The 9,945-nt window shown below is 42.1% G+C and overlaps 1 pseudogene; it reads left to right on the forward strand.

Moving 5' to 3' along the window:
• The first annotated feature begins 1,507 nt into the window (after window positions 1-1,507).
• LOC125999326 (HAUS augmin-like complex subunit 6) lies at window positions 1,508-4,127 on the forward strand (annotated as a pseudogene).
• Window positions 4,128-9,945: the final 5,818 nt, after the last annotated feature.

Below are 9,945 nucleotides of genomic sequence, written 5' to 3' on the forward strand. Positions count from 1 at the left end.
TATAATTACTGTTGTCTTTATTTTATATTTTTATTTGGTATTTTCCAAATATGAGCTCACACATGTTGCCTGAGTTTATAGTGTCTGAACACATGTCACTCTCATCTCCCGCCTTAGATGTGTACTTTCATACTTTCCAGTTAACTCGGATATGGTTTAGAGCTGTCTCCACATTTGGAGAAGTCTGTGCTCTCCCTTGAGTGCATTACCACTCTGTTTTGTTTTGTTTTGTTTTTGTTTTGTTTTGTTTTGTTTTTTTGGGCCACACCCATTTGATGCTCAGGGGTTACTCCTGGCTAAGCGCTCAGAAATTGCCCCTGGCTTGGGGGGACCATACGGGACTCTGGGGGATCTAACCGTGGTCCTTCCTTGGCTAGCGCTTGCAAGGCAGACACCTTACCTCTAGCACCACCTCGTCGGCCCCCGCTCTCTGTTTTAACCTTTTTGGGGGACACCACATTTGGCGGTGGTCAGAGGTTACTCCTGAATGTGCACTCGGAAATTGATCCTGGCAGGCCAGAGGACCATATGGATGTCACAGATTGAACCTGAGTCAGTCAGGGTCAGCTGTTTGCAAAACAAACACCCTATCCACAGTGCTATCTTTTTAACCTTTTCTGTAATATTTTATTGGAACAAAGTCACAACCATTTGTTTATATCTGTGGTTGCTTTTTTTTTTTTACTAAAAAGTCAGTTTAGTGACACAAGCTATATAGCCTTTCAGTACTTAAAATATTTTTTCTCTGAAACTTTCATTTTTAAATGTTTTTTCAATGAAATTTATTTTGTACACTGTGGTTTATAGAATTATTCATATTCCAACACCAATCCCCCACCAATGCAACATTCCCTCCACCCTGGTGATCAGTTTCCCAATCTCCTCAAAGCCTGTGCATTGCTTAGTATAATTAAAATGGTAATGGAATTATAAAAAATTCATTAAAATAAAATTTGTGAAAATTGACATTTATCTTTTTTTAAATTTTTTATTGTAATTACGAGAATAAAGATACAAAGAAAGAGGACAAAGTAAAGTTACAGTGGAAGGACAATCACCCATAAACAGAATTCTCAGAAGTCCCCTTGCTGATATCTTAACTTTGAACTTTCAGCCAAAGAACATTAAGAATAATAAAATAGAACCCATGTACAATTACTTTGTCCCTCAAGTCCCCAGATTGTAATACATAATATTTCTTAGCAGCACATAAAGCAATCTAAGGCCATAAAACTTATGTAACTCCTCTCTCTTCACGGAGCTCGGGGAATCTTGGTTGGTGGCTGCTCCCCAGAGGTAGCGGTGTAACTACTTTCCCCGGACTGAGACTCTCTATTTCCGAGGACCCGGCGGCTCGGCGGAGGGAGGCGAGATGGCCCCGGGTTAGAACGGGGGAGGTCACGGCGGGCACGCTCCGACCGGAGGCAGTTTTGGGGCCCCCCTAAGCCGGGCCGCGCCGGACCGGACACTCGCCCCTCGTTCACCCGCCCGCCCGCCCGCCGCGAGGATGAGCTGGGCGTGGCTGGCCGCCTTCGAGAAGGAGCAGCTCTGGAGGGTCCTGCAGGCCCTAGGCTTCCAGCCCCGCCCGGCCGCCGCCACCGGTGCCAAGATCGAGACGCACACGCACCTCGGCGCACATTGCTGGCCTCCATTTGATCAAAAACGGAATGCTGAATTTCGGAAACATTGCTGTGAATGGTTAAAAAAATATCTGCTGAATGTGGAAGCAGCTTTCCTCCTGTTGTTGGTTCGATATTTCTTTCTCCTGGTGGTTCTAAATTTATTCATCTCATGTATCATTTTGCAAAATTTGTTGCAGTAAAGTATATCAAATCTAATTCTAAAAATTCTTCCACATCTTCCATAGAGATATTTAATGAAAAGTCACAAAATTTGCACAGGTGCATTGCCAGATGCCATGTAGCACGTAACAGATTTTTACATACTTTGCAAAAACAAGATTGTGTTACCAGAACATATCAGGAAAATACATAATTCTTAAACAAATTCGAAGTTTGAGAGCAGAGTATATAGCATATCAAAATCAAATACAAAATTAAAACAGTTGCACATAGGAATTATTTATGAATCTGAAAAGTTGAACTTCTTGACCGTTATTCAGTTATTAAATGAAGTACTGAAAGTAATGAAATCTGAATACTGTTGGTCCAACCAAGCAAGACTGACCGTAGATCTTAATTTCCTTGAAAAAAGAGATCAAGTTTCAGAGAGAAAGATGGTCAGTTCTGAAGCAAACAAGGCATAAAATAAAGGAAGATCTTAAAACTATAAGACATTCGATTATTGAAAAACAAGGAGAATAGCATACAAAGTGGAAAGAAATTCTTGGTCTCTCTCCTTTCAGTCTAATCAGAGGTTCCACTTCGGCTGTGGATATTTTACCATCTATGTCTCCCCTTTCATTTGATCCTGTCTCTGAAGAAGTATATGCAAGGAGTATTCTTACTCAGTATCCTGCTTTATTTCCAGATGCACCTGTGCAACATAACCAAGAAAATGATTGCACAAGAAATGGTCATATATTAGGAGCTGTATCCAATAGTTCTGAATCTTTCTTGCAACCAGCTTCTCATCAGATAGAAATAGCACTAAACTACTTGAAACGGACATGAAAATAAGCATTCCTAGAGAGAAAAATGAAACCATTTCTAAGAGTACGCCAGAATTTGAAGAGGAAGACTCTCTGTCATTAAATACTGTAAAGACTATAGAGAGTAGTACTTTTAGAGGTTCTCTGCCAGCTAAAAAACGTGATCGATTTCAAAAAGAACAAGATCATCTGGTAGAAGAGGTTGTCAAGACAGTGTTATCTGATTCACCACAATCCTCTGAAGGAAGAGAAATAAAATTAGAGGAACTAATTGATTCTCTAGTTTCTAACCCATTCCTAAGAAGGAATCAAATTCCCCGAACTCCAGAAAGCTTACTAAGTGAAATTAGGACCTCCTGGAGAAAGGCTGTTGAAATGGACAATAGTGGAAGTACAGAATCACTTCAAGAGGATACTGAACAACATGGAAAAGTATTGCCAGAGTCCTGACCAGTGTTACACACTCTAAACGAATTTAGCATGGCTAGTTTTTTCTCAGAGACCACTGTATCAAACACTAGCCAATCTCATTTGTGTGAAGAAAGAGTTGTTTCAGATTGCCTCAAGAGTGTGCCTCAGAAACAGGTGACCAGTTACATAAATCAATCAGCAACATCAAAGGAATCAGATTTGCTAAACAAGAAAAACATGGACAAGCAAGATTTGAATTGTTCAGTTTCACAGAACAATCAGAAACTAGCCAAACTCAGCCATTTTCCCCTGCTGTGAGCAGTAGGAAAGATGTGATAGGTAGCTGTGAAGGAGAATATGATAAAATATTAGATTGCTCACAAGCTTATCAAGAACCTTCCATGCATAAATTTGTGTTATGGGACTCTTCAAATATCATGTGGAATTAGTTCCAGTTTAAGAGATACTGATTTGGGTATATTACATGAGACTTTCCCAGAAGAAGTACATAATGTAAGTTTTAATAGCTTCAGCAGTACAAGGGCCAGTTTTCAATTGGATCCAAATAGTCCTGTGCCCAGCAACATTTTCCCCAAAGATGCTGTGAGTGAAGGACGGACTACACCAGAATCAGACTTCAGTTTTCAGGCAATATGCAGTAGAAAATATCTGTCTAATATGGAAGAAACTTCCCCTTTTAACCTAGAAATACTTGAAAGACACAAATTAGAAATGAATCCTACTTTTCCAAATGTACAAACAAGTAATAAGGTTAACACTTTGGACACTCAAAATTTGCATATTGACTATACAAAACCTTCTTTACGTATGTCCTTTGGTGAAAGAAAACAGTCTCTTTCACCACTGATCTAATTTTCTCCAGTGGAGCAGAGATGGAGGTCTACAATTCCGTAGTCTTGATGAACTGTATAATTTAGAAGAAGAAGAAATCCAGAACAAAATCCTTGATGGAGGCGATCCTCATTGGACTTGATAGGATGAAATAGAAACCTAACTAATTTGACTGTGATGCACTTGAATTAAAGCAATATCACAAGATAAAACTGACTTATAACTTAAATAAATGTTGTAAATGTAAAAAAAACTTATGTAACTCCTTAAACATTGAAGGCATAGTATTTTTTTACATTTCCATGCACATGCATTATTAGTTTAAGTTAACCTCAAAAGTGGGTTTTTCTTTTTAAGGATAAGAGTCAAAGGAGCACAGTAAAAACAGTGTTAGAGTGGCAATAATTGTTTGCATAGGCCCACCAAAATATGGGGGACATGGAAAGGAAAAGTCTTGGCCTAAATACAAGGTGACCCTACCCTACCCCTGAAGTTTCCTGGCATAAGACCAACTCTAGGCTCCAGGCAAACTAGTTTGCCCAATCCAAGTCATTGTCTGTAGTGCCAACACACTTTTATTTTTCACACAGTCTCTGTTGTTGGTATCATGTTTCTGTATTAAAGATCCTGGAATCTGCATATCCTACATTAAAGTCAGGATGTGGAACGTCCTCTAGTTTCACCTCACAATTAAAGGGCAATGCAGTAAGCCCTGTCCAGTACGCAGGTCGTTGATGTTCTTAAATCTTTTCAGTGTTAACGGAAGTCTCTTTTGAGTAGATAGATGTCAGAGCAGCTGTAGGGTCTTCCCTGGTAGAGAATTGCTTCCAGGTGATGTTATAGACAACCTTGGATGTTTCGTAGATGTCTTCTCTAGATCAGGGGTGAATAGAGAATGCCCATTCTTCTGAAGCCTGTGCCAGGTCATTATGTCAATGCTCAGGGTGTAAGGTCCCATTGCACTACAAGATTTGTGTGTTCCCATCTCTATTATATAAGAACTTATTTTTATATAGTATTTTCCCATTTTAATGTGCCTATGCAAACAAGGAACAATGCCACATGGCATTATAGACCCATATGGGGGCTGCAAGAACAAGTCCAAAACTCCCCATGACATGGTTAAACATAAGCATTAAACTCGGGGACTCTTTCACCGAATATTTCTTATTGAACAGCTCACAGAGAGAAGAAAAGATAAAAGTGGGAAAAATCTTCACTGTATAAGAGAATATTTAGTAAGAGTTAGCTGTCAAAGAAAATAGATATAAAATATTCAAAGGCATACCTGTCCATTTTATGTCTTTTGAAATAGTTGGGGGTTGTTAAATCCAGTGCACCACGTTGGTGTCTGATTAGGACTGTGCAGTACTGAAGTTAAAAAGGGTAAATGGGGGGTACTTATGGTTGGGGGTGATAAAGTCAAAAAGTGAAAATGGGCTTTACAGGGGTATGCGAAAAAGCAGAGTACCAGATGGACATTCTACATACATAAAACATAAATTAAGGATAGGATATATTATTAATATATATAGTGTGCCCGGGGTCTATCACCCCCACACGGTTTTGAACATGTAGACTGGTAAGAAATTGCCAGAGACTGCCTTAGTAAATATGAGCAGCTCTCAGCACCCCCAAATTGAGACCCACTATTTCTTTCTTTCTTTTTTTTGTGTTTTTTGGGTCACACCCGGCAGTGCTAAGGGGTTATTTCTGGCTCCAGGCTCAGAAATTGCTCCTGGCAGGCACAGGGGATCATATGGGGCGCTGGGATTCGAACCAATGACTTCCTGCATGAAAGGCAAACGCCTTACCTCCATGCTATCTCTCCGGCCCCGAGACCCACTATTTCTGGCCACCAGGGCTCGGTCCCAGGGAAGGCCTGGAAGCCGAGGGCAGGAGAGGGGACGGCTGGGGACCTACCAAGGCTCCCAGCATGCCCAAGCTAGGGGGAAAGCCTTCGACATTAAGGTCTCCCCAGACCCCATGCCGGCTAGAGCTAGCCTCCAGGTCAGGAAAGTATTCGGTAGAGAACGGGAAGCCAGGATCTACCCGCCCTCCTCCCTGTGCCCCCCCTTCACTGGGGGAAGGGCGGGGAAAGCTTGGGATCCCCTCCAGGAGGGACCACCCGACCCCCACTTTTTCTGGCCGCCTGGGCTGGATCCCAGGAAAGATCTGGAGGTCTGGGGCAGGAGAGGGGACGACTGGGGGCCTACCAAGGCTCCCAGCACGCCCAAGCTAGGGAGAAAGCCTTTGACATTGGGGTCTCCCCAGACCCCATGCCGGCTAGAGCTAGCCTCCAGGTCAAGAAAGGATACGGTAGAGAACTGGGAGCCAGGATCCTCCCTGTGCCCCCCCTCTTCACTGGGGGAAGGGCGGGGAAAGCTTGGGATCCCCTCCTGGAGGGACCACCCGACCCCCACCTTTCTGGCTGCCTGGGCTGGGTACCTGTGAACGCCTGGAGGCATGGTGGCAGGAGAGGGGACGACTGGGGGCCTACCAAGGCTCCCAGCACGCCCAAGCTAGGGAGAAAGCCTTCGACATTTGAGTCTCCCCAGACCCCATGTCGGCTAGAGCTACCCTCCAGGTCAAGAAAGGATTTGGCAGAGAACCGAAAGCCAAAAAATGACATTTATCTTAATGGGATCTTATGTCACTGTCTAAAGGTCTACTAAACTTATTGCCAGTTGAGCATTCTTTTGGTAATTTTTGTTGTTGAGATTATATGGCTTCTATGATAATTTCACATATACCTTGTTGTACTCCCATTAGGATATCAGTTAAAATTATATGGGTGTTGCATAACCCCATAAGTGGATAGGTGGTCTACAAATTTAGAATCTGCAGAACTGGGCTGCTGAACTCATATGGAAAGAGCAGTGGTTTGTAGGAACCCTCCAAAGGGTTCAAAGGGTACAATCAGCTTTGAGTCCAATATGTTCATGAGTTTTTCCTACTGGTTGGGCCGTTCATTTGAGAGTTAGATTAGTCTATGGTATTGAAAGCTTGTGAAGACTTGGTGGAAGGTATTAGACAATGGACATGCTCTCCCTCTCATCCTCTTCTTTTTCAGTACCTCTGGATTAAACCTCTTTTCACTTCACTGCCCATATCATTCTTATTTTTTCTGAGGAAAAGTGACAGAGAGAAAGGCCTGGGTAAATCTAGAACTGACTTTGCTTTCCTTGCCAGAGCAAGGCTCACAGTCCTAGATCTCCCCAGATGTTCCCAGGGTGACCAGAGGTAGAGTTTGAGAGAGACAGGAACAGAGACAGAGAGAGAAAGTGGTAGATATCCTCAAGGATGAACCCTTTCTTTCAACATTTAATAAGTCACAAAGGGGACTTCTATCAACTTCATAACTGGTAACCATGAAGGAACTCTGCAGTGAATATCTTTAAGAAGGGGTAATCTGAATATCTGCAGAGGAGACATAATCCCTTTGAAAATCTCTAGAAAAGAGATTTGCAATAATTTCTGTAAATGTTTGGTTAGAAGGCACTGTTTCCCTTATATACCTTATGTGATACTGACTATAGTGGGAGGAGCACAGGGATTGCACTAGTGGAAGAATATTACTAAGATTTTGGTGAAGTATGGGATAAGATCAACCCTGGACAAGAAACCATTCTCCTTTCTCTGTTCTTGGTCAAACAAGGGGAACTGTTTAGAGATTACCAGATGGCAATGAAGATTTTAATGGAGCCAACAAACAGCCTCAGGTCTAAACAAAACTAGACAGACAGAAACAACTTTTCAGAAAAGATCAACAAGTCAGTTTAGTGAGTCAGAACTTCTTTCTCCCACTCCGAAGCAAGGTTCTCCAAAAGCCGCAGCACTCTAAGTTAGGCTTGAAACACCGCTGTAGTAAAGTTTGATGTCAGTTCAAGCCCCCAGAGATGCCTGTGGTGTAGCTAAGAGGTCATGATGGAGATGTCCAACCCAATGACATCTTTTAGGGACCAGTTGCCAGGATGTGGAATGGGTAATTTATTGCAATTTTTAAAGAATAAAAAGTTCTTAGCCACATAAGTTATAGCAGATAATGGAAAATTTTATTGGACATGTAAATTAGGAGGGGTTAACATCCTCTTGGGATAAGAAAATTAAAGAGACTTTAAGAAAGAATGCCAAGGATTGCCTGTTTTAGCTTTTTCTCTCCAGATGTTGCTGTTACCATCTGCCAGACTTAGTACCTCAGATGGGGAAGATGCATATGATGAACTGGCTACTACCTCTTCAGACTCAGAGCCTAAAATGGTACAGTAGATAGGCCCTCCACTTTTCCTTCACTGCTCCCTGTAGAGATTACCCTAGTTGTAGATCCAGGCACAGTTCACAATTACCACCTAGGACCCATGAGATTTGTCATTCCTCCTCCATCCATCTAGAGGATAATCAGCCTCCATCTTATACTGGTTTCAAAATAGACTTATTTAGCCACTTTAAAAAGGCCTATGCCTTGCATAAACTAATGTCCCCATACTGTAATGAGTATCTTACAAGATGGACTGAAGGTGTGCTTTGGACTACTTGGGATTTTCATGTGGTTGCTAAAACCTGCCTAAACCCTTATCAGTAGAAAATGTGGTTAAGTTATGAGGCCAAAACAAAACTCCATACATTAGGTCGCTCTTGTATAAAAATTTCAGGGTTCAATTGATGTATGAGATGTTGCTAAGCAAAGAACAGTGAACAGACATAAGAAAACAAGCTACCCAGTTCCACGAGTTAGCATTGTAGGCTTGGAAAAAGATTGACGCTGATGCTGACTTTAAAGGAAGTTATACTTATTCAAGGAGTTTCTGAGACAAATAGAGAATTTCCAGGAAAATTGATGGATGCAATTCAGAGACAAATTAGAGGTAAAGAAACATAGCAGCACATATTAAGACAATTTGCTTTTGAGGATGCCAATGAAAATTTTCATGTGATCCGGTGTCCTAAAAGAGATAGAGACATGTCATGGAGTACCTAAAAGTATGTGAAAATATTGGTTCAATTAGACATCAGGCATGTGTAAATGCCTATAAGCAGAGCTGCAGGCTCCAAAAAGAGGATCTGGTGAAAAGCAGGTCTGTAAGCAAATACAGACACAGGAAATAATCCACACAGTGAACAGGTACAAAAATGGGTTCCGTAAATCCAGCACCCAAGGCATAAAATCCCACCATACAGGCCTTCTGCTCCTAAGAAAAGCAGCTTAGTGGAGGAAGCCCAAAGAATGAGCACCTGCCTTAATCAGACCTCTGCTTTTATTGACAATAATCAGGCCATACCCTAGGGTGATACAGGAATACCAAGTAGGGAATAATCCAATAATGCCATCACCAGATCACACCCTAGCTTGGAGTATGAATACTGATTATAGTGGGACTAGTAATCCAATAGGAAAGATCATGACTGAGACCACCTAGGAGATCCTTATTCCCAGTGAGCCCTGAGTGTGGCCCATGCCTGCCTGGAGATGGCAAGCAGCATTCACATTCACTGAGCAAGGCAATACTCCTTTGATTGGAGGTAGCCTGGCTACCAATGTGGAGACCTTTGTGCTCGATGAGCCCTGAGAATGGCCCACACCTGGAGATGGCACTGCCATCACTAATCATAGCCACAACCCCACGCTGGGAGAGAGGAAGGCTGAGACCAGCAAACAGAAATTCCTTGTGCCTGGTGAGCCTTGAGCATAGTACTACTGTTGTTCGGGTTCAAGTTGACACCCAGTGCTGAGAGTCAAAGACCACGTCTGAAAATGCAAGGTGCCAAAAGGAGTTTATTTGGTTAACCAAGGTCCGAGCCTCATCCCACTAGGGAAGTCTTGGCAAGGACCCCAAGTCACATCTTCAAGCAGTTTATATAGAAATTACAAGCATCAGCATAACAATTATTTCATTGTATAGATACCTTAATTAATCATTGATTTTTCTGGCTCAACTTTGGTTGTCTAGAGATACTATAATTCAAACCCTCGTTGTAGGGGTGATCTCTGATTCAAACTTGGTTGTCAAGGGATATTCCTGGTTGTCAGGGGGATACTCTAATACCTGGTTGTTGGGGGGATACACTGATAC

This window comes from Suncus etruscus, chromosome X (assembly GCF_024139225.1).
Source record: "Suncus etruscus isolate mSunEtr1 chromosome X, mSunEtr1.pri.cur, whole genome shotgun sequence".
In the NCBI taxonomy this organism is placed as follows: domain Eukaryota; kingdom Metazoa; phylum Chordata; class Mammalia; order Eulipotyphla; family Soricidae; genus Suncus; species Suncus etruscus.